Here is a 25083-nt window from a genome sequence, read left to right as displayed (position 1 = left end):
GACGGGCGGGGCGGGGCCCGGCCCTGCAGGCTTCGCCCCGCCCCATCCTCTTCTGGACCTTTTGGCTCTTCGGGACCCTGCCCCAGGTCAAGCTCCGAACCTGGAGAGAAGGAACCAAGAGTTCGCTGAGGACTTGCGGATGCAAGAAGAGTCCGAAGACCCCCAGGAGGGCGGTGTCCCCCCACCCCCGCCCAGCAAGATCCCAGCGGAGGAGCCGATTCTTAGGGGTAGCGGCTGGCCGACCCTCCCCATAAGTGGGATCTGTACAGGAAGACATAGTTCCAAGATTGTACCGCTCCTTATCAGGCCCATGATGGCTTCCCTGGTGGTAGAGCTGTACTGCCAACTTGGCAAGATGTCCACGCTGGTGTGGAGCAGGGACCTCTCCAGAGGGAACCCCCGAGCCCTCTGCACCCGGGAAGAAGGGAGTGTGGACGGCTTCACCTTGAAGAAGACAGCGCGACAAATGTATGTGTGTCTGATTTGCCTCCAGGCATTACAGTCGATGAGTTTGTAGACCCTCCCTCGTGCCCAAATTTGACATCAGTGTGAGAGAGCCTCACACAGAAGGAAATTTGACATCAGTGTGAGAGAGCCTCCCACAGAAGAGTTTCTGTGTTGCAGAGATGATCAAGGAAGGCTTCAAGGAGACAGGCTTTGCTGCTGTTCCAAAACCGTACAACTTCCATTAGAGCTTGCATTGCGTTTCGAATGGCGATGTCATTTCACTCACTGCCATTGAATTGATTCCCACTCAAAACCTCCTACCCTGTATGACAATAGAACTAATCCTATAGGTTTCCGAGACTAAATCTTTATGGCTGTGTGATGACGCTCTCCCGTGGAGCAGCCGGTGGTTGTGAACTGCTAACCTGTGGTTTGCAGCCCAGCATAACCAATTGCCAGCAGGGTTCCTCTAAAGTGAAATTAGAGACAAAAAATTACATGTCAACATAGCAGTTACAACTGAAGAGGGAGTCCAAACACTCGAAACTCCCTGCCATTGAGTTTATTCTCACTCGTAACAACCCTATAAGACGGAGAACTGCCCCCTGGGGATTTCCAAGCCTATAATATTTTATAGGAATAGAAAGCTCATCTTCTCCTGCAGAGGGACTAGTAGTTTCGAACTGATGACCTTGCAGCAAACCCGCCTTGTAACCCACTACCCAACCAGGGCTCCTGCAGGAGGAATAAGATGCCCAGAGAGTGCAAAGACTACAAGAAGAAGGTGTCTATGCATCCTAAGCCGTTGCACTGAGAGGAAAGCCGCACCATCCCGAATGTGTTGCAAGAGATTTGTCTTCATCAAAAATATGTTTCAACTTAAAGATTTTGAGGATGGCCCTTTGATGTTCAGTGACATCAGAGAAGACCTTGCAGTAGAGTTTTTGCTCGCAGTTTGGCCAAACGAGGCTGCTCATTCTCTTGGATAGACATCCAGATGGTGAGTCTTCTGTGTCCCTCAGGGACCATGCAGAAGTCGATTATTCAATTCAGACACTTGATGGAAGGGGGTTGGGTGACTTTTGGCGCATGGAATGGCACCACACATCAGGTGGGAATGGGGGAACCTCAAGACAGAGTGTGGAAAAGCTGAAAGGCTGGGAGGCTTTCTTCAAGGACCCTGAGTCCATCAGAGATTTGTGACATCCAAATCTTACCAGGGCTTCTGAAAGAGCAGGGCCTTCCAAAGAATGAGGCATTTTTCAGAGCACCCTGGCATATCTTTAATGAATACCATCGTCAAAATGGCATTTGAAGGGCCCTGATGTTTCATTGGGTTAATTGTTGAGCTACTACTCAAAAGGTTGATGGTTCAAACCCATCAACTGCTCCCATGGAAAAAAATGTGACCCTCTGCTTCTGTGAAGCCTGACAGCCTGGGAACCCTGTGGAGCAGGTGTACACCGTCTTACAAGGCCTCTCTGAGGCGGAATCAGCTCTGGGACAGTAGGTTTGGGGGTGCAGATGAAAAGAATTTTGAAAAAACAGAAGATGGGAGAATTTGAAGTAAGAGCCTTCTGGGAAAAGGTGCTGAATAAAGCAGCTCCAATAAAGACTGGAACGGAGGCTGCCCCGAAAGAGAGTCTGAGCAAGGCAACCTTCCAGAAGAAGCACTCGAGAATGGCTGCCAGGAAAGGCTGTGTGAGGAACCAGACCTGGAACAGAGTCTGAAGAGAATGCTTCTGAAAAGGGACCCTTCTCAGCAGAAACTCAACCTTAAGATGGAGAGAATGTCCTGAAACAGAATCTTTAGAAGTTGTCCCCCAAAAAAAGCATTCTGAAGATGAGAACCGCCTCTCAAAAGAACGTGAAGATGATTCAGAAGAGAATCTGATGGTTCTGAGAAGAATGATTTTAAAAAAAAAGGTCTGGGGAACAGATTACAAGGATCTACATATAACCTTCTCCCTGGGGGACGGACAGTGAAGTGGGTGAAGGGAGACAGTGGATGGTGTAAGATATGACAAAATAATAATAATTTAGAATTTCAAGGGTTCATGGGGGAGGGAGAGGGTAAAGGATGAAAAAATGAGGACCTGATACCAGGGGCTCAAGTAGAAAGCAAATGTTTTAGGTCTGGAAAAAGAAATTCATGAGGATGGCTCGAAGAGAATTTGGAAACATTCTTGAAAAAGAGAAGACACGAAACATCTGAATTTGAAGACAGGGGTTCTGAAAAAGTGTTTGATGAGGAAAGTTCCCGAGAGAGAATTTGGAGAAGATTCAGATGAAAAGGAAGAAGATATGTGAGTCAGCTGTAAAAGAGGACAAAGAAAATGCAGGTGACAGGGTGGGGGTGGGGTTTGAAGATGCTGCTGACAGGGAAGAAGATGTAGCAGAGGCAGTGCTGTTTGAGGATGCAGACGAGAAGGAAGATGAAGGTGGAGTTTTACATTGTCTGAAGGTTCCAACCAGTTGGAGAGGAGAGTCCGGTGTCAAGTTGGTTGGGTCTGACAAGAGGAGAACGCTGCATTATTTTGAGAACCTTAAGACGAAAGAGCCCTGTCCACAGACTCCAGCTGTGTCTCGTTGTGATGAAGACCCCTTCCGCTTTCTCTAGAGAGACCTCTGTGGAACATTTGCTTCCGGTTCAGGATAGTCCTTAGTATCATGCCAACATGTGCCCAGTGGGAGGATGCCATCAGAGGAAAGTCATCGAGGCGTCATTGTTACCTGTACTTAGTAATGGTAAAGGTGTCAATGGGTAGCTCATTTAGAAGCTCACAGGCAACCAACACATGAAGAAATGCTCTTGAGCGTTAGCCATTAGGGGAAAGGCCAAGCAACAACGATGGGAGTATCATCTCCGTCCACATTGGTAGCAGCTCAAGAAAACAGAGAACAATACTTGGTGGCAAGACTATGGAGAGGCCGGCCAGCTCCTAGACTGCGGATGAGTCCATAATACGGGGTAGCCATTATGGGAAAAGGAGCCCTGGCCCGCAGTTCAAAACCACCAGCGGCTCTGAGGAAGAAAGCCTGGGCTTTCTACTCCTGTCAACAGTTCCAGTCTCAGAACCCCACAGAGGGTCTCTGTGAGTCAGCACCGGCCCATGGCAATGAGGTTGGGTTTTAGTTTGGCAGCGTGGGAAACGGTCTTTACAAGTTGGAAATGGAAATACCCTAGGATCCAGCAATGACTCCCACTACCTGGTGTATCTCCTCGAGATGTAAGACCCACGGCACAAACAGCAGGCACGCCCACGCACATTGCAGAAAGACGGGAACAACCTCCGTGCCCGTCGCAGGAGAAGGGATGAACAGCCTGCGGTGCATAGCGCGCCACGGGACACTCTCCAAGCAACTTTAAAGAATGACCCCCAAACCTGTGAACCCCTCAGGACGTGCTGGACCCTGCGGGACATTATGCTGAATGAAACTAGTCAATCACAAAAGGAAAAAATATTGGGTGAAGTCACTATGACAAAAAGTCAAGAAATGAACATTTTGCTCTGGCTACGGGGCGGGAGGGAGAGGGAGAGTAAATGATTAACTCGAGGGAGGACGTCAAAGAGGTCAGCCTGAGTTCACAGGCGTACTGCTAGTAAACTGGACACTCGTCCTGTTGTCAGGTTCGGTCAATGCGTCCAGAATAATATTTTAAAACATATTCTGATTGGAAGTGGCGGTACTGAAAAATAAAAATAATTTTGAAAATTAATAGAAGCTGGACACTGAAGTTTGAAGTGGCTAACAGCTCTGAGAAAGATGGGACTTTCGACTCCCATAAACAGTCAGACTCGGAAGCCCGTAGAGGCAGCTCTATCCTAGCCGATCGTTTCTGTGAATCAGCATCAACTCAGCTTGCTTTGGGGGAGACGAGGCAGGGCTTTTGCCTCCAGTAACCAGTCACAGTCTCAGACCCTCACTGGGACGATTCTACTCCGCCCTTCAGGGTCATTAGCATCCGCTCTGCCTCGATGGCACTGACTGAGAAGTCTTCTTTGGCTTGTTTAACTGCTGATGAGTGTCTCCGAAATACTCCGTAGAGATTTTATTTTTTCTTTATTACTGAGCACTTTGCTAAACAGCTATGTGTAATGGGCACTTGCTGTGTGTCCTGTGTACAGTGTTACCAATCCTCCAAACAAGCCTACGCAGTAGGTATTACCCCATTTTACAAAAGGGAAAACTGAGGCTCGCCTAGCAAATGATAGCTGCGATTGGCTTGCTTTTGGCACTCGTCATGATGTACGCTTCATTAATATGGGCTGAATAAAATAGTCTGGAAGTTGCCATTTTGATCTAATGTCATCTGTGGTGCGTCCCCACTAACATTTTAAATCGTGTACTAGAGAGTGTCATAGCAGCCCAGGCTTCAGGGGGGGGGGGGTACTTAATTATTAACCCTAGATTGAAATCTGCCTTGCTTGTAGTCTTTTGATGGGGCTTTGATCTGTATCTTGCCTCTCTATGTCCCATCTCACACTAAAATTGGAAGTGTGCGGGTGTTCCTCCTCCGAGAGGCAAGAATTTGTTGTAAAGCAGAAACCTTGAACTCCTCGGTTTTCTTTCAGCTCTGGGCATTTATTTTTCTCTGCAATTTCTTCTTTCACGAGCAGTCTTTTTGAAGTCAAAGTCATGAAAATGCATCCTGCTTCCCTTGAGTTTGAATAAGAATTAGAGGAGCGGTGGACCTTAAGAACAATGGAGTGTAATTAAGGTCCCTAATCTAGTACTTTTTAAAGTGGCCTAACGGGTTAGGTCAGCAATTCGACACCGCCACCATTCTGATGGAGCACCATGGGAACCCACAGTGACCGTTCGCCCCTGCGCTGTAGCTTCTCCAGCAGGGAAAGTGTTAAACTGAGATCTAGGAAATGTGGATTGTGATCCTTGGTAGTTGTGTTATAATAAGCACCATTTACTTATTTTTCCCTTCAAATCAGTACAAAGAAAATCTCTATCTTTCTTACTCCCCAGCAATTTTTGTGAGCATGTGTTAAATTGTCTAGGAAGTGGGTTTTTTTTAAAGTGAAACACTATGTAATGCAATAATAGTAATAAGGTTGAGAAGACAATGACAAGAAGCTGATTGGACCGATCCCAAGGATGATCCCTGTGAAACAAGCGCAGTGAAGCGCTTTTAACCTAAAACTGGTCATTAGCAAAGTAAGCCAGGAGGTCAAACCAGTCCATCGCCTCCTTTGTAAGGAGAGTTTCATTGGAACACCCCAAACTAAACTCACTGCCACCAAGAAAATTCTGATGCATAGCAACCCTATAAGACAGAAAAATTGCCCTTTGAGTTTCTAAGGCTGTAAATCTTTTTTTTTTTTAATTAAAAGATCATTTTATTGGGGGCTCTTGCAACTCTTAGAACAATCCATACATCAGTTGTATCATGCATATTTGTACATATGTTGCCATCATTCTTTCTTGACATTTCCTTTCTACAGAGCTCTTGGTATCAGCTCCTCTTTTTTCCCTCTCCCCTGCCCACCATGCTCCCCAAAGGCTATAAATCTTTGGGGGAGCAGAAAGTTTCATCTTTCTCCCTCGGAGCAGCTTATGGGTTCCAACTGAGAACCTTGTGCTTAGCTGTCATACCCATTTGTTTACATGGTTTCTATGACAGTGACTGGGTGGCGTCCAAAGCCTAAACATTTGCAGTCTTTTATAGAAAATCATCTGTGAGCCCCGGTCTAGAACTTAAAGTTGTGTAGGCAGCATAGTCTGCAACTCACCTAAGAACACATTGTCTGTGGACTTAGATGTGGTGCATCCCTGGGCCAGGTGCTACACAGGAAGCAAACTTCAGCAGTGGTCCTTAGCCTCTGAGCAATGAAAATGTGTGAACGGTAAAGGAATTTCCTTGTATATAAAGAAACTCCTTTAGCTCATGGCCAGTTTTTACCACTTCGGTCAATTGATTCTATACCTGAACCTATAATCATTTTCATACTGACATTTATTTAGTGTCTGGCATTTATAGATAATTTTGACATGCACTTAATGTCATGCCATCTTTACAGTCTTGTAAAGCTTTGAGCCAAGCAACTGTAGTGTCAGAGGAAATTTGTTAAAAAGGAAAATCTTTCCCAGGAACAGCCCCGCCTACTTCTGTTTACAGGTTACTGGGCAGGACTGGGTTATATAGCAATCCCTAGCAGCAAGGGATTCTGGTTCCATTCAAATCTGGTCAAACCAAAAGCAAACTCACAGCCACTGAGTTAATTCCAACTCATAGTGCCCCTACAGGGCAGAGCAGACTTGTCCCATTGGGTTTCCAAGATCTCACACTTTTGTGGGAGCAGATAACTCAACTTTCTCTCAAGGAGTGATTGGTGGTTCCAACCCACGGACTCTTATTAGCAGTTCCATGTGTCACCCCCCAGGCCTCCTTGGAATCTGATAAAGGGGAATGGATTACAAAGACTGGCGTTGATTGGTCATGATTGATCTCCTGTGGTTGGCACATAGAAACTGAGATCTTGTTAGCAAAGAAGAAGATGAGGACCAGCAGCCAAGAACAGCTGCCACTCGGCCGTAGAGAAGTCACTTCTCTTTGTACATTGATCTTGTATCCAGCAACCGTGATGAACTTTCTTACGGTAAGAATTTGTAGCTTTTTTTTTTAATGTTAAGAGAGAGCTGTGTCAGTTACATAATCTCTTATCAACTTGAGCAAAGGGCTGGAGGCTAGCCTGTCAATCAGGTCGCAGCTTGATGACCTCATTTGGAAGCTCGAAGGAGATGAATGGCTCACTGGAGGCCAGAACCACTTTCTCTGCCTTCCCTTTCATGCTGCTGAGAAACTCAGAGAGCGGGAGGAGACACGTGGAGACCCTTGCCACTGTAGAGATACTTCCACTACCACTGGATCTACAAGACTTTCTACCCACTGGCCTGTGCTCTTCTTGCATACAGCATCACTGTGTGTGCTGTGTGAGTCTAATGCGCAATTTATAGACGAGTATTGGACATATGGGCTAATATCAGACTTATGGACTTGATCTTGACTGGGCTGGGATGTTTTCTCAATATACAAGAGCTCTTGTATACAAAGCTCTTTCTTATACACACATGAGTGTCTATGAATTTGTTTCTCTGGTCTACCCAGACTGACATAAGAGCTTTATAGTGAAAAGTAATTATATATCGAGCAAACAGCCCAGCCCAGTCAAGATCAGGTTCATAAATCCAATACTAATCCATAACCCCTCTTCAGACTCACGAAGTCACATGCAATGATGCAGAGTGCAGGAGTATCACAGGCCGGTTGGTGCAAAGTCCCGTAGATCCAATGGCAGTGGACGCATCTCCAGGGCTCTGGTAGATCCCAGTATAGCTCAACAGAAGGAAGGTGAAGGCAAAGAAAGAGCGGGGAGGTTCCCAGAACCCTCCTTATGAGAAGGCCACGCCCACAAGGAGTCACTATTGGCTGTGATGTGATTGACAGGTTAGACTCCACCCCTACACTTTTATATATCAAGTTGTTATGACATTATGTAACCATCACAATTCCCTTGTTCTGTTCACAGAAATAGGGTTAATGGGTAGGAAGATTTAATATTGTAAAAATGTCAATACTATCTAAAGCAATCTATAAATACAAAGTAAATCTGATCATTCTTTAAAGAAATGGAAAAACAAATTACCAGCTTTGTATGGAGAGAGAAGAGACTTGGTATAAGCAAAGAGCTGGTCAAAAAGAAGAGCAAAGTAGGTCTTACATGACCTGACCTCTAAACCTCCAACACAGTGACCGTCAAACAGCCAGGTAAGATAGATACATAGATTAATGGAACAGGGTAGAAAACCAAGAAATAAAATCTTCCAGCTACAGACGACTGATTTTTGACAAAGAACCAAAAAGTATTAATTGGGAGTAGGACACCCTCTTCAAAATATGATGCTAGAAAAATTGGATCTATATCTGCAGAAAAATGAAACTATTCATACCTCACCACACGCACAAACATGGATGCAAGATGGATTAGAGACCACATGTAAGTCCCAGATCTATCAAGATCATCAATGAGAAAATTGGGACAAACCCAATATAAGATATATATATATCTTTTAAAAACAACTTTAAAAAAAAAAACAACCCTTTGACAGAAGAAGACCTCACCTCAGCTGGGGTCGGTTTTTCTTTTTTTATCATTTTAATGGGGACTCTGACTGCTCTGATAACAATCCATACATCAATTGTATCAATCACATTTGTGCATATGTTGCCATCATCATTTTGATAGCATTTTCTTTCTCCTTGAGCCCACCAGCCTGTGTGATGACAAGATGTCCACAGAATTAGGTATCAGGCATCGGAAGAGCCAAAACAAACAATCGTATCTATGGGAACAAGAAGGGTTGGAGTGGAGGCCAAGCGCCCATCAGTAAACAACTTGGCATCCCCTCACAAAAGGGTCACAAGGAGTCACAAGTCAGCCAGGGTGCAGTATGGCACAGATGAAACACACAACATTCCTCTGGTTCTTTAATGCTTCTCCCCACCCCCGCTCCCCACTATCATGACCCAGTTCTACCATACAAACCCGGCTAGACTAGTGCATGTACATTGGTATAGATAAGAGTTCTTGATACATGGAATCCAGGACAGATAAACCCGTCAGGAACAGTACTGGGAGTAGCGATAGTATGAGGGTGGGGGAAGGTGGGGGGGAAAGGAGAGAAAGGGGAAACTAATGGCAATGATCAACATATAATCCCTCCCCCCAGGGAGATGGACAACAGACACGGGTGAAAGGAGAAAGCCGACAGTGGAAGATAACAATACAATAATTTATAATTTATCAAGAATTCATGAGGGAGGGACAAAATGAGCTGATACGAAGGGCTCAAGTAGACAGCAAATGTTTTGAGAATGATGAGGGAAACAAATGTACAAATGTGCTTGACACAATGGATGGATGGATGGATTGTGATAAGAGTTGTAAGAGCCCCCAATAAAATGATTTTTTAAGAGTTCATGAGGTTGGGAGGGTGGGGGAAGGAGGGAAAAAGAGGCGCTGAAACCAACAGCTCAAGTTAGAAAGAATGTATAGCTTTTTAAAGACTGCATTATTTGCAAATGATGTTCATTTCTTTCTTTTTTTTCTTTTTTCACATTTTATTAGGGACTCATACAACTCTTACCACAATCCATACATACACATACATCAATTGTATAAAGCACATCCATACATTCCCTGCCCCAATCATTCTCAAAGCATTTGCTCTCCACTTAAGCCCCTTGCATCAGGTCCTCTTTTTTTTTTCCCCTCCCTCCCTTGATGTTCATTTCTTTCTAACCCTTGTATAAAGTGCTTCATTTCTTTTTTCCATTTCTTACTGTCTTGAGCACGATCCCCAACATTCTGTTGAAGAGAAGCAGCGAGAGGAGCAAGCATTCATGCTCTTGTTCCCCCCCTTAGCAAAAGTGGGTGAAACTTTTCACAGGTGTGATGTGTGCTTTCAATTCCACGACTCAAACGAAAGCCGCGGCTTTGCAATATTCTCCCTTTGTGAAACTGACTGCCACTAGCAATGCTCGGCTCCAACCACCATTGACAAGCACGGCTCGTCAGCATCATGCCTGAGGGCTGCATGCTTCTGTGAACTCGGGAAAAGCTTGTGGAAAACATTGGAGCTGCAGTACAGCAGTGGTTCTGATTCCAAGTCTAATCCTCATCCAAACCACCATGAAATCAAGAAGAATACATGAAAATGCTTGCCCAAAGGGATCCTGCTATTTCCACCAGTCGATGGGTGTGGAGAGGAGACAAAAAAACCAAGAAACTCACTGCCAGCGAGTCCAGTCCGACCCCGTAGGAAAAGGCAGAACTGCCCCTCTGGGTTTCTGAGACTGTAGCCCTTTACAGGAGTGCCTTGTCCCTCTACCTTTGAGAGGCTGGTGGTCTCAAACCTCTGACCATGCAGTTAGCAGCCCAACGAGAAACCCACTGCGCCATCAGGGATTGGAGAATGCGGAGACAGAACTTTAAACACTGGCTGACAAACTAAGAGAATGGAATCGAGGCCTTAAAGGAAGCACAGATCGAATCATCAGAGTGAGAATGTGCAACGAGAATTGCCCAAAAAGTGAACATAGTTTGAAACTTTGTAGGTTACAACTCTGGCTTCCAGGAACCAAACCAAAACACCAAACTCACTTCCATCGAGTCAAAGCTGACTCATGGTGCTCCTAGAGGACAGGGTAGAACTGCTTGGTGCGTTTCTGAGACTGTGACTGTTTATAGGAGTAGAAGGCCCCATCTTTCTTTCTGGGAGCAGCTGGTAATCTCGAACTGCTGGCCTTTCGGATCTCAGCCCAACTCCTAACCACTATGGCACGAGGGCTCCTACCGACTTCAAGGAAGGTACTTGAAAATGTATGGGAGCAGGAGTGGTAGGCTCAGAGGAACAATGTTTCTGAGGGAAAAAACATGAAGGAACGGTCTTGAACAGAGAGGGGGAGAAACTGAAGAATCAGAGAACCGGGGAAACAAGCCCCACACTAACAAAACCCTTAGCCTGTAAAATCCTTCTAAGAAGGCAGATCAGAATCGTAGAGCACGGCATCTAGGGGCTCGCCTGTGAGATGATGTGGAATACAGCCGTCCACATTCAGAATGAAACTAGCAAAAAGCCAGGAAATGTCTGTAAAAACTCATCTGCTGTTGAAAAGTCTCCTCCCCCAAATAAGCCATAAGTCTCAAGAAAATATCCTTTTAAGAAAATGCAAAAAAAAAAATCCAAATAAATAAATAAAATAGTTTTTAAAAAGAAAATTCAAAATAAAAAAAATTTTAATATCCTTAACTTTTCATGTGTCTACAACCAAACATTCTGATGCTGCTGAGTGAATCCCAGCTCAGAGAGACCCGATACAGGGATTCCGAGACTATAAACCTTGAAAGGAGCAGACGGGCTCAGCTTTCTCCCATTGAGCGGCCAGTGGGGGTGAACCACCATTCGGTTAGCAGACCAGCCCAATGCCTGACCCACAGCACTACCAGTGATCTGTTTGTATGTCACTGCAGCATTACTTCTAATAGCACAATATTAGAAATGACATGAATGCCCAGGCTTCAGAGATGGGATGAGTGAACCCACACATCCAGTGGAGTACACTGCAGTGGTCTAAAGAATGGGGAGGGGCTCTGTGAACTGTTTTAGGGAATGATATTCACTGCAAAAAAAAAAAAATTAGAAGTGCCAAGGGGCACGTAGTAGGTTACTTTTTGTGTATGAAAGACGAGAGAGCAGAAAAGACACCTTAATCGGCTTATCTTTTCAAAAAGCAACACGGGGAGAATAAGTCACATAGCAGTGAAGGATCCGAAGGCGCAGAGTGTCTCTGAGTAGACCTTCTTGGAATATTTTTATCAGAAGCCATATTATGTTCTACGTATTCCGAACACCAAGCTACCAAGAATGAGATGAACAATAAACCATGTGCAATTCAAATCAAATCAACTGAGTAATCTCATTTTGCTTTAAATGAGTACCACAGTCATGAGAGGGGGCAGGCACATAGAGGGGCTAAGAATGGCTAAGCCAAAGTAATTGATGGGCCCAGCATTCGAACACCCATCCTCAGTCTTGGGCAGAGTTGGCTGTGTATTGAGATCAGATGTGGGGGGAGACACGTGCCAGCAAATTCTGGTCTCGGAAAGTTTGCTTAGCTTAGTGGCACAGGTGAAGCAATTGGTGACCAGGTACACGGTGGAACGGAGAAAATGCGTGAAGGTGCTATCCCTGGGAATCGGGGACCTCACCGAGGAAGGATGTAGTACATGGAAATATGGGGGTGATTCTAAAAAACAGCCCTGAGGGATTCATTGGAATTAGAGCTGCCCTTGTGAACATGGCTGAATTCAACACTTGCCTCCATTTGCCTTCAACATGTGAAGCGTGAAACAAGCTAATGGAGAGAATGGGTTCCATGTAATCCGATCTGCTCAGATTTATTCCTAGTTGGTCACTGACATATAATCTTATCTGAAGGGCCAGTCGCTCTCGGTTCTGCAGACTCCTAGCCAAGCTGCCAATGGTCCCTGCTAGTAAAATTTGCTTCCCACAATCTGCACACACAGATTGGAGCAGCCCTACAGGCCACCTGCCTGTCAAAGTCTGCAGATAACTCAATTCGGCATCTTCCTGAGAGACAATGGGGAGCTGAGCTCTGCTCAGCGTGTAGCGACTGCTCAGACAAATACACTGCAATGTTTACCAAGGAATTGGGGTTTCCGCAGGCAGGAGTCATTGCATCGATCCTCAGCAATGATTCTGGAAGCTTTTGTTTGGCTTGCCCCAAGGACAAACAACTTACTAAATTTCCAGCCCCAAACATATTTTCCATCTTTTTAACACTTTTCTCAAAAATAAGTTTTACCAAAATATGATTAGAACATTTTTAAAGAGCATGTTTATAATTTGACATAGTGGGGTGCAAAGTCCTCAGAGCAAGCTTACTTTTGAAGGGTTATTTGTAAAGATCATATAGGTGAGCTTTTCGAGTTGTCCTGAGCTGGGGCAAGGTGAGGCAAGACTGGTAAAGAGCCAACAATGGAAGCCTTTGTTTGCTGCAGTCACTGTGTGAAGCATGGTCTTCTCTGATGACCTTCTATCAGCCATATTCTCCTTCTTCTGGGATTGTTCTCGCCGGAGATGTCCAAAGTACATTAGACAAAGTCGTGTCATCATCGCTTCTCAGGAGCATCTGATTGGTGTTCTTCCAGTCCCTAGTAGGTTCAATATTCTTTGCCAACATCGTAATTGAAATGTATCAATCTTTGTTAATCATCCTTATACATTGTCCAGTTTTCACATGCATATGAATCTTGCATGTATGAAATATCTATTTTTCCACTACTGGATTGATGAGTGGGTATGGAATTCTAGGTTGGAAATTATTTCCTTTCATGAATTTCAAAGGCCTTTGTCCTCGACTCCTAGTTTGCAATATTCCTGTGGAAAATTTTAATTCCATTGTGAGGTCTAATCCTATATATTGTATTAAAGCTTAAATTCTGAGCACCATTTGTAAAAGCTTATGAATGGCAATGACAGCAGAACTTCCACACACATTTAACAAACACACCTTAACCTCTACTTCCTCAATGCAAAGACACTTGTTCTAATAATCTGGCATTCTGTGATGCTCACCTTCCCAACAGAATCGCTGAAGAAAAAACAGGTGCATATCAAATGTGGTGAAGAAAGCTGGTGGTGCCGGGCTATCAAAAGATATAGCCTCTGGGGTCTTAAAGGCTTGAATGTAAACAAGAGACCATCTAGCTGAGAAGCAACAAAGACCACATGGAAGACACAAGCCAGCCTGTGTGATCATGACGTGTCAATTAGACTAAGTATCGGGCATCTAAGACCCAGAACAAAATTATATCCAATGTGAATGGGGGTTGGCATGGAGTGAAGACCCAATGCCCATCTGTAGACAATTGGACATCCCCTCACAGAGGGGTCACAGGGAAGAGATGAGCCAGTCAGGGTGCAGTATAGCACCGATGAAACACACAACTTTCCTCTAGTTCTTTGGTGCTTCCTCCCCCCAACTATCATGACCTCAGTTCTACCCTACAAATCGGATTAGATCAGAACAGGGATACTGCTACAGATAAGAGCCTGAAACACAGGGAATCCAAGATAGATAAACCCCTCAGAATCAACAATGAAAGTAGAGGTACCGGGAGGATTAGGGAGGGGGGGACGGAAGAAAAGGGAAATCAATGCCAAGAATCAATCTAAAACCCCCTCCCAGGGGACAAATAGCAGAAAAGTGGGTGAGGAGTGACAGAGGACAATGTAAGATATGAAAATAATAATCTATAACTTTTCAAGGGTTCGTGAGGGAAGACAGGAGGGGGAGTGAGGGGGAAGAAATGGTGAGCAGATATCAGGGGCTCAAGTGGGAAGAGAACACTTTGAAAATGATGATGGCAGCATATGTGCAAATGTGCTTGACACACTGGATGAATGTATGGAATATGTTAAGAGCTGTAAGAGCCCCCAGTAAAAGTACAGAAAGGAACAAAATAAAAAGGCTTGAAGGTAAACAAGCAGCCATCTAGCTAAGAAGCAACAAAACTCACATGGAAGGAGCACACCAGCCTGTGCGATCACAAGGTGCTAAAGGGATCGGGTATCAGGCATCAAAGATCCAGAACAAAAAATCATATCAATATGAATGAGGGGAAGTGTGGAGTGGAGACCCAAAACTCATTTGTAGTCGATTGGACATCCTCTTACAGAAGGGTCATGGGGAGGACACAGCCAGTTAGGGTGCAGTACAGCACTGAAGAAATATACAACTTTCCTCTAGTTCTTTAATGCTTCCTCCCCCCTACTATCATGACCCCAAGTCTACCTTACAAATCTGGCTAGACCAGAGCATGTACTTGGGTACAGATAAGAGCTGGAAACACAGGGAATCCAGGACAGATAAACCTCTCAGGACCAATAATGAGAGTAGCAATGCCAGGAAGGTAAGGGGAAGGTGGGGGGGGGGAGGGAAACCGATCACAATGATCTACATATAAGCCCCTCCCTGGATGATGGACAACAGAAAGTGGGTGAGGGGAGATATCGGACAGTGTAAGGCATGAATAAATAATAACAATTTATAAATTATCAAGGGGGAGGGAGAGAGGGTGGAGAAGGGAAGGGAAAATGAGGAGCTCATACCAAGCGCTCAAGCAGAAAGCAAATGTTTTGAAAATGATGATGGCAACAGATGTACAAATGTGCTTGACACAATAGATGGATATATGGATTGTGATGAGAGTTGTATGAGCCCCCAGTAAAATAATTAAAAAACAAAACAAAAACAAACGCACTGCTATTGAGCCAATGTGATAGGACAGGGTAAAATTGCTCCTAGGCACTTCCAAGACTGTAACTGTTTAAGGGGGTAGAAAGCTCTGTCTCTCTGGGAGTGGCTGTTGGTTTTGAACTGCTGACCTGGTGGATGGAAGCATAAAGCTTAATTACTATGCCCCAAGGTTCCTCCACATAGATGAAGCCTCTATTGAATGTTTTTTAATCGGTAATGTAACCAAGATGTAGATAATCTTGCCCTCAGGCAGGATCCGTTGAAGAGCGGATTGCCTCTGCCTGTATCCAGCCAGCTCCCGGAGGGACGGTCTCTTTCTTAGCGGCTTGCCTAGGTGTGTCCTTGATGGAGGTTTCCATACCGGGGACACTACAGGGGATCATGTGTCATGCGTGATGATTCCCTACCAGTCTTGACCTAACCGCCTTGGACTGAAGGCCCTGATCAATCTTGCAAGTCCTTCTATCGATCATGATCCTGTTCCTGCTACTGCAGTCCCACCGTTAATTGTGATGTACGGATCCGCCAGCCAATCATGCTTTGTGATGCTTCCCTGCCTCCCTCCCCACCGCCCCGTTCACCTTGCTTCCTAATTGTGAACCTTCAGACGCCATTTCAGCCTCCTGTTGGTGGCCTCCCTCATCGGATGACGTCTTTCTCTTTTGTTGTCGTTGTTGTTGTTGTTGTTTGGTACTGCTGAGTCAGCTCTGACCCATAGCAACCCTACACACGACGGAAGGAATCACGGACAGTCCCGTGCTTCCTCGCAGTTGTTCCTCTGCCGGAATCTATCGATGCAGCCACTCTGTCAATCCATCTCCTTGAGGACCTTCCTCTTTTTCGACGACCCTCCGCTTCACCAAACATCAGTCATTTTTGGAGTTCGAGCTGCACTGAATCCACCACCTGTCTGTCAGTTTGTCGTACCGTGGTGGCCTGTGGGTTGCTGTGAGGCTGGAAGCAATGTCGCTGGTATTTCAAATGCCAGCAGGGCATTCCCTTCCAGACTGAGAACAGACAAGGAAGGACTCAGCTGCCCGCTTCAAAGGAAGAAGCTGCTGAAACCTGGTGCAGAGCTTCCAAGCACTGCCAGATCCTGCAAGCCTAAACAAAGGAGCACATGGTCGAAGACAGTGCCAGAGGTGGGCACCTCAAGTCTGAGGGCGCTGGAATTATTGTGACTAAGCAGGGCTTGGATTTTCAGAGTGGAGCTGACCATGGTAGCTCGAGTGAGGTAAAGCCTGTAGGAGTGGGGCCTTCAGGATCTCCATTTGCTGACGGGGCACGACTCCGGGCAAGAAGAAACAGCTGCAGAATTCCAATGATCAGAACTTGGAATGTATGAAGTATGAACTTAGGAAAATTGGAAGTCATCCAAAATGAAGTGGAATGCATAAAGATCTATATCCGAGGCTTGAGTGAGCTGAAATGGACTAGTCCTGGCCATTGTGACTCGGAAAAGCATATGATTTCCTGTGCTAGGAATAACATAATCAAGAAGGATGATCTTGCTCATCCGTCATGAAGCGCACTGCTGGCTGTGCTAGAGTGATATCTTCCCACTTTTAAGGAAAGCCAATCAATGCAAATCTTATTCAAATTTATGCACCAACTACAAAAAGCAAGTGATGAAGAAATTGATTTTTTCTACCAATTTCAGTCCAAAATTGATCAAATGTGATCATGAAGCATCGATAATAATTGGTGATTTGAATGCAAAGTTGGAAACAAAAAAGAAGGAACAGTAGTTGGAAAATAGGGACTTAGTAATAGAAATGAAGCTGGGATCGCATGGTAGATTTTGCAAAACCAAGGACTTGTCCATAGGAAATACCTTTTTTCAACAACACAAAAGGCGACTATACACATGAACTTCCCCAGATGGAAGAAATCAAATTGACTATATTTATGGGAAGACACCATGGAGAAGCTCAATATCACCAGCTAAAACCAGGCCAGGGACCATCTGTGGAATAGACCATCAATTGCCTTATATGTAAGTTCAGGATAAATCTGAAGAAAAATAAAATCGTCTCTTGTAAAATGTAATAAATGTTCTCTTTAAATTATTTTGGCGATGGAGTCTCTTTTTGGTACCCTAAAACACCAATAATCTTGCTCTTTTCTGAGCTTTGTTCTATATTTTTATGCCATGGTATCCAGGACTTTCCAGTGTGATCTTTTCCAGACTTGCTTGACTGTTGGAAGATTGCCTTGTCTTTGTCTTCCTACACTTGCCATTGCCATCTCGTTTGTAGTTGTGTCGCACAACACAAAACACCACTCACTGCCATCAAGTCAGTGCTGACTCACAGCGAGACTCCATGGGGTGGGGAGGAGCACTCCTGTGGGTTTCCAAGACTGCAACTCATTTCTTTTTAAAAATAATTTTTTGGGGGACTCTTACCACAATCCGTCCATCCATCCATCCATTGTGTCAGGCACATTTATTTATTGTTTTTACTTTTTTTTTTTAGGCACATTTATACCTATGTTGCCATCATGATTTTCAAAACATTTTCTTTCTACTTGAGCCCTTGGCATCAGCTTATTTCTCCCTTCCCCCACCCTCCCTTCCTGATGAACCCATGATAATGTATACATTTTTTTCATGTCTTACACTGACCAATATCTCCCTTCACCCACTTTTTGTTGTCCGTCCCCCCGGGAGGGCGTTATATGTAGATCATTGTGATCAGCTCCCCCTTTGTCCCCCCACCTTCCCCGTACCCTCCTGGCACTGCTGCTCTCACTATTGGTCCTGAAGGGGTTATCTGTACTGGATTCCCTGTGCTGCTGCTAGCTCATATCTGTACCTGTGTAGCCAGATTTGTAAGGTAGACTTGGGATCATGATCATGGGGGAGGGAAGGAAGCATTAAAGAACTAGAGGAAAGTTGTATGTTTCATCCGTGCTATACTTTACCTTGACTGGCTCGTCTCTTCCTTGTGACCCTTCTGTAAGGGGATGTCCAATTGTCTACAGATGGGCTTTGGGTCTCCACTCCACCCTCCCCATCATTCACATTGATATATTTTGTCCTGGGTCTTTGATGCCTGATACTTGATGCCATCCACACCTTGTGATCACATGGGCTGGTGTGCTTCTTCCATGTGGACTTTCTTGCTTCCCTGCCAAATGGCCACTTGTTTATCTTCAAGCCTTTAAGACCCCAGATGCTATCTATATCTTTTGTTAGCCAGACACCATCAACTTTCTTCACCACATTTGCTATGCCTCCATTTTGTATTCAGTGATTGTGTTGGGAAGCTGAGCATCACAGAATGCCAGGTTATTAGAACAAAGTGTTCTTGTGCTGAGGGGGTACTTGAGTAGAGGCCCAATATCTGTCTGCTTCCTTAATACTTAACATATAAATATATGTACACAGATCTAGTTCCCTATCATTATAAATATATTTACACATGTGCATGCCTGTATTTAGACCTCTATATATGCTCTTTGCCTCCTAGTTCTTTCCTCTGTCCCACTATCATGTTCAGCCTTCATTTGGGTTTCAGTAATTCCTTTCGGTTACATTGCCCTTGATCAAGCCCCACCAGGCCTCCTATGCCCCCCTCACCATCAGCTTTAGATCCCTGCTGTCCTCTTGTCCCTGGGTTGGTTAACACTCACTTCCTTTCCCCTGCCCCCCACCTCCCATTTCCCTTCGGAACCTTCGGTCCCATTGTTTTCTCCTCTGGATTCTTTATTCCACCAATCTTATCTAGCTAGAGAAGACTGCAATTTTGTATGAGAATAGAAAGTTTCATTTTTCTGAGGGAGGGGAAATAAAAAAGAGGACCTAATGCAAAGGGCTTAAGTGGAGAGCAAATGCTTTGAAAATGATGAGGGTAAAGAATGTACAGATGTGCTTTACACAATTGATGTATGTATGGATTGTGATAAGCGTTGTATGAGTCCCTAATAAAATGTTTAATAAAAAAAGAGAAAGTTTCATCTTTCTTCTGAGAAATGGCTAGTGGTTTCAAGTTGGTGAACTTGCAAACAGCAGCCTGGCATGGGAGCCACTATGCCACCAGGGCTTCCAATCCAATGTTACAGAAGGGTTAGGAAACGAATACAAACACCCAGGTGGTGACCTTTCTATTGTCTTGGCTGTCTTTAACAGCTGTGCATGCGGAAGACGCATTCTAGCTCAATGCTATCCATAGCAACCCTCAGCCCAGAGCCACCTACATGGATCAAGAGGCAGACGTGCCAACAGAACAAGGGACTACTGCCTGGTTTAAGATCAAGACACTTGTGCATCGGGGTTGCATCCTCTCACCATACTTATTCAATCTGCATGCTGAGCAAATAGCCAGAGAGGCTGGATTCTCTGAGGAAGAATGTGCCGTCAGGATTGAAGGAAGGCTAATTAACAACCTTCAATATGCAGATGACACAACCTTGCTTAATGAAAGCGTGGAGACCTTGAAGCACCTGTTGAAAATGGAGCATTGCAGCTTGCGATATGGATTACAACTTAATGTGAAGAAGACGAAAATCATCACAACTGAACTAATAGGTAACATCCATCATGGTAAACAGAGAAGATGGAAGTTGTTGAGGACTTCCTCTTCCTTGGATCCACAATCAACGCTCATGGAAGCAGCAATCAAGAAATCAGATGATTGATCTGCTGTACAAGATTAAAAGTGTTGAAGTGTTGAACTCTTTAAAGTGTTGATGGCAAAGATATTACTTTGAATACGAAGGGGTGTAGAACCCAAGCCATGGTATTCTCAATGGCTTCATGTGCATGACAAAGTTGGACGCCGAACGAGGAGGCCCAAAGGCGAACAAATATTGAAAGTACCATGTGTGGTGAACAGCAATGGATGCAGGTATGCCTGATCTCTTCTGGCTTCCTTATTGCCATGAGGCCGTGGTCAGACATTCCTCCCTGCCCGGCCTTCTTTCCTGTCCTGACATTTGAACTATGGTGGTGGCGGCGAAGGATATGGAACGTTCCATTGGTCTGCTAAGAGAATGAATCAATTGCTCCTGGAAGAAGGACAGCCAGCATGATCCTTAGAAGCAAGAAGGGCAAGATAGGGTCTCAGGTACTCTGAGATGTTATGAAGGGAGACCAGTCCTTGGAGAGCCTGGACAAGATGGATCAGCACTGTGGCTGTCACGATGGACATAAACCTACCAGCGCTTGTGAGGGTGACACAGGACCAGGCAGTGTTTCACTCTGTTGAGTGCAGAGTCGCCACGAGGTGGGCCCGACTCGATGGCATCCAGCCACAACCCATGATCATGCAAGGGAGCATGATCATACAAGGGCGCATGATCATACAAGGGAGCTTGCCAGGGTGTCGACATGCATGCTTCTCCTCGGAAACTCTGACTGTCACGCTTCAGCTCTCTGATCTTCCACCCCAGCCCCCTTGGTTCGAATATTTGTATAAAAGCCCCATGTACACCAGCAGAGAAATGCTTTGTCTCTTGAACTTTAATTTGTGGTTGAGCCTATGTACAGCAAAACCTACACCAAATCCACCATGTGGACGTGTCCGATTCAGTGACCCTGATGACCTTCTCTGAGGCCAGCAACCCTTCTCCCACTCCCTTCTTTAGTTGTGCCCACGCCCATGAATGCAAACTCACTGCTGCGACCACTTCCATTCCGCCTGCCTCACGCCGCCACCCTTTCATCCAGGTCCTCATGTGTGGTGACCCCCAACCAAGCATTACATTATTTTTGTTGCTACTTCATCACTGTCATAAATCGGGCAACCCATATGAAAGGGTCGTTCTACTCCCAAAGGGGTTGCGACCCACAGGTTGAGAACCGCTGATGAAAGAATATACTGTTACCAGAACTAGTTACCTGAATGATAGTTTATGTTTATTTTTTTTCTGTTTGAGTTTCTGATTTCAAATCTTTTTTTTGATAGTTCAGTTTTAAGAAGGCTTTATGGGATATGTTTTTATTTAAGGTTTAAAGATGACCTCATAGCAATCGGTTTAGGAGTTCTTCCAACCCTCAGGACTCTAGAAAATTCTAGTCCTTAGAATTTTAAATTCTGGTCTGCATTTCCCCCCTTTTGATCAGTATTTTTCTGTAGAACCTTTGATAAAAATCCTCAGAAACGACAGCCAGGCACCATCCTATTCTTCTGACCAAATAAGTAGTTGCTCATGGATGATATTAGCTATACATTTCGTATCTTTCTCCTATTCCTGACTCTCTCCTTCCTCTGTTGTCCAAGAATAGAAACTAATTGTTGTTCCTGAATGGCTGCTGGCACGCTTTTAAGATCCCAGATAGGACACCATGACCGAGGAGGTACAACAGAAGCACAAACCATATCATTAGGCCAATTAATTGGGATGTCCCAGGAAACCATGACCTGAAACTTCCAAATCTAAAAACCAAGTACCAGGAACTTTGGGGCTGTACATAAGGAGTCTCAGCAGGTACACTTTGCTGTGGGTTTTATGACATATAATCTTAACCCCTGCCAGGGTTCCTGCTTCCTTACTCCCCTGTCCCCAGTTCTTCCATCTTTTGGTGGCAAGACCCTATTAGCTTGTTTGTTCATCCCTCTTGAATATGCTTCCTTCCCAACTTACCTTGACTTCCTGATCACTTACTATATACCAAGAGTCACCAGCCAAATGCCCTCTGGAGGCCCCAAATCCAAGCCAAACTCACTGCCATCAAGTCAGTGCTGACTCACAGCAAGACCCCATAAGACAGGGTGGAATTGCTTCTGGGAGTCTCTGAGACTGTAGCTGTTCATGTAAAAAGAAAGCGCCATCTTTCTCCTGAGGAGCGGCTGGTGGTTTCAAACTGCTGACCCTGCAGTTAGCAGCCCAGTGAGTAACCACTCTGCCTCCAGAGCTCCTCTCTGGAGACCCAGTAGGTAATTGAGAAAAAAAAAGTATATTTAAAATAATACCTGTATCTGGTTTAGGAATCCTGGTGATGCTGTGGGTAAGTACTAGACTGCCAACCTCAAGGATGGCAGTTCAAACCCACCTGCTACTCCACAAGAGAAAGCCGAGGCAATCTGTTGCCATAAAAGACTTACCGTTTCCTGTCGTTCTGAGTCACAATTGACTCCATGGCAGAGGGTTTGTTGATTTAGAAAGAAGAGCTTGTAAGTGATCTTAATTTCTTAAACCTTAAAAAAAAATCAGCTAATAATTACTTAGGCTTTGTGCAATGGCAGTACATTTAAAAATATACTTATTTTTAGACTTTTTATTGTGATGTAGGGAAAGGTTTACAGAGCAGATAATCAGTTTCACATTTGACGATTTATATACATTTTGTTCCAACTCTGAGAGCAAACTGGGCTTTCTACTCCCAAAACCAGTTACAGTCTCAGAAACTCACAATGAGTCAGGGTTGATGATGGCAAGGAGTTGAGTTTTTTGGTTTTTGTTTCAATACTCTCAATATACTATCACATGGCAGTGCAATTTGTAAAATAAAATACTGAAGACATCTCCTGCCCTCCAAAAACCTACAACCATTGAACATATTTTAAGTTTGTTTATTGAGGAGGTGATACGTTCACAAGATTCAGAATTGTCAAGAGAAGAATTCTCTATTCAATTTATTATCCAGCTCCTGCTTCCCCTCTGTCACAGACCGTGTCTTCCCAAAATATGCACCCTCCTCAAAAAACGTGTCCTCCTTGAAAATGTGTCCTCCCAAAATATGCATAAAGGTGGCTGACCCACACTTCTCAGTGGTTTGGAGTTATGTAATGACCCTCCAATGTCTGATCTGATGTGATAAAGCAATAAGAAACTTAAGGATGGTGTGTTAGTCTGGGTTGACTAGAGAAACAAAACCCTAGACCCTCACATGTGTGTAAGAAAGAGCTTGATATAAAAGAGCAATTATATACTGAGAAAACACCCAGTCCTGTCCAGATCAAGTTCATAAGTCTGATATTAGCACATATTTTGGATACCAGTCTATAAATTCCTCTTCAGACTCACACACACATGCAGAGCGGTTTGGGAAGCGCATCAGTGCAGATGCCCTTCTGTTAAAATTTAACACCTTCTCATTTGCTCTCCCTTTTGACCCATTTTAAATTTGCTTTAGATTTTGCTTTCTTTTCAATGTTTTCTACTTTCTTTTTCTTTATTTTCTCTGTTTTACTTTGTTATTGTCGTTAGGGTTTTGTGTGGTTGTCGTTGCTGTTTTCCTGTATATTAAAGCCAAGATAAGTAAATCAATAGAGACGGTAACTGGATTCATGGTTTCTCGGTGGGGGCGGTGATTGGGGGAATTGTTCAGGATATTCTGGGGGAGGGGGGCTAATGACAATGAGCAGAAGAAGGAGGATAATATTTTAAAACTGTGGTAAGGATGGTGCAATGCTTCTTGATGTGATGGAACTATTGAATTGTATATGTGGATTATGTGTCAATAAAAATGTTTTTTAAAAAACGAACAAAACCAGTTGCCATTGAGCTGACTCTAACACGCCAATCCCACATGTGTCAGAACAATCTGTGCTCCATTGGGTTTTCAATGGCTGATCTTCCAGAGGGAGACCAGGCTTTTTTTTCTGAGACGCCTCTGTGTGCTCTTGAAGTTTCCATCTTTCCTTTACCAGCCAAACATGTTAACCATTTGAACCACCCAGGGGTGCCACTCTATGCAGAGTTAAGAGTCTTGAAAAACAACAGGGGCACGGTGGTGGGGTGGAGAGAGAGAGAGAGAGAGAGAGAGAGAGAGAGAGAGAGAGAGAGAGAGAGAGAGAGAGAGAGAGTCAGTCCACATACATAATAGCTGAACGCTATTCTAAAAGTCTTACTTGCAGTAGCATATTTAATCCTGTCAACAACACTTTGGGATTGGTATATGATTACGATCTCCATTTTACAGAGAAAGAAACTGAGACACAGAGTTTAAATAGCTTGCTCACTGTCACACAAGTGATGGACAAGATTAGCTCATAATTTTCCAGGCCGAGTGCAAAATAAAATGGGGGGGGGGGATCCTTGTTCAGAACCCAGCAGGAAATATTAAACCATGAAGCATTCTCCTCTTTCATGGACTCTCTGACAACTTGTTGTGGCGTGTTTGCCTTTCTAAGTTCAGAGAAACTGACATTTTAAAAGTTCCCTTCCATCTTTGGATTGTACAATGCCTTTTTAAAAGAGCGTCTAACTTTCATGTGGAATCACCAAAATGATACAAATTGTATTTTGTAGCTTGCATTTTGTTCTTATCAGAACAGTGGAAATGCTGCCCCTGTTTCGCGTTCACTTCTGGATATGTGCATATTCTACTAACTCTCTCTTCCTTCAGCTTAGTGATGGAGCAACTGTAATTGGCCCCATCTTTCTTATCCCTATCCTTCAATGTGGCTCTTTCATTGTCAGCTTAAATGGTTGGTTACTGCAAGGGCAAGTTGCCTAGTGACCTAGTGGGTAACCATTCGGTGGCTAGCTGAAAGGTCAGGGGTTCAAACCCACAAGTAGCCTGGCAGGAGAAAGATGCGCAAGTCTGCTGAGTTAAAGTTTATTGTGCCAACCTGGCACCCGATAAACACATGGATGGTTAATTGAAGGGCGGAGAGATAAGTGGCTCAGTGAGCCTCGCCTTTCTAGTTCTCAAAGTAGAGTGGACCATAATGATGCGGATGGAGTAAACCTTTAATTTGCTGATAGGACATGACTCAAAATAAGAAGAAACAGCGCAAACATCTAATAATCATTGGAACTTGGAACATATCCAGTATGAATCTAGGCATCAGTGAGTCGACATGGTCTGGCATCGGCCATTTTGA

General features: G+C 44.4%; 1 pseudogene; it reads left to right on the top strand.

The window, feature by feature from the left end:
• Nucleotides 1-214: 214 nt before the first annotated feature.
• On the top strand, nucleotides 215-4670 carry LOC142458370 (17S U2 SnRNP complex component HTATSF1 pseudogene; annotated as a pseudogene).
• The last annotated feature ends 20413 nt before the right edge of the window (nucleotides 4671-25083 follow it).

This window comes from Tenrec ecaudatus, chromosome 10 (genome assembly GCF_050624435.1).
Source record: "Tenrec ecaudatus isolate mTenEca1 chromosome 10, mTenEca1.hap1, whole genome shotgun sequence".
Classification (NCBI taxonomy): Eukaryota; Metazoa; Chordata; class Mammalia; order Afrosoricida; family Tenrecidae; genus Tenrec; species Tenrec ecaudatus.
The sequence above is the reverse complement of the archived record's forward strand: the minus strand, read 5'-3'. Positions and strand labels throughout refer to the sequence as shown.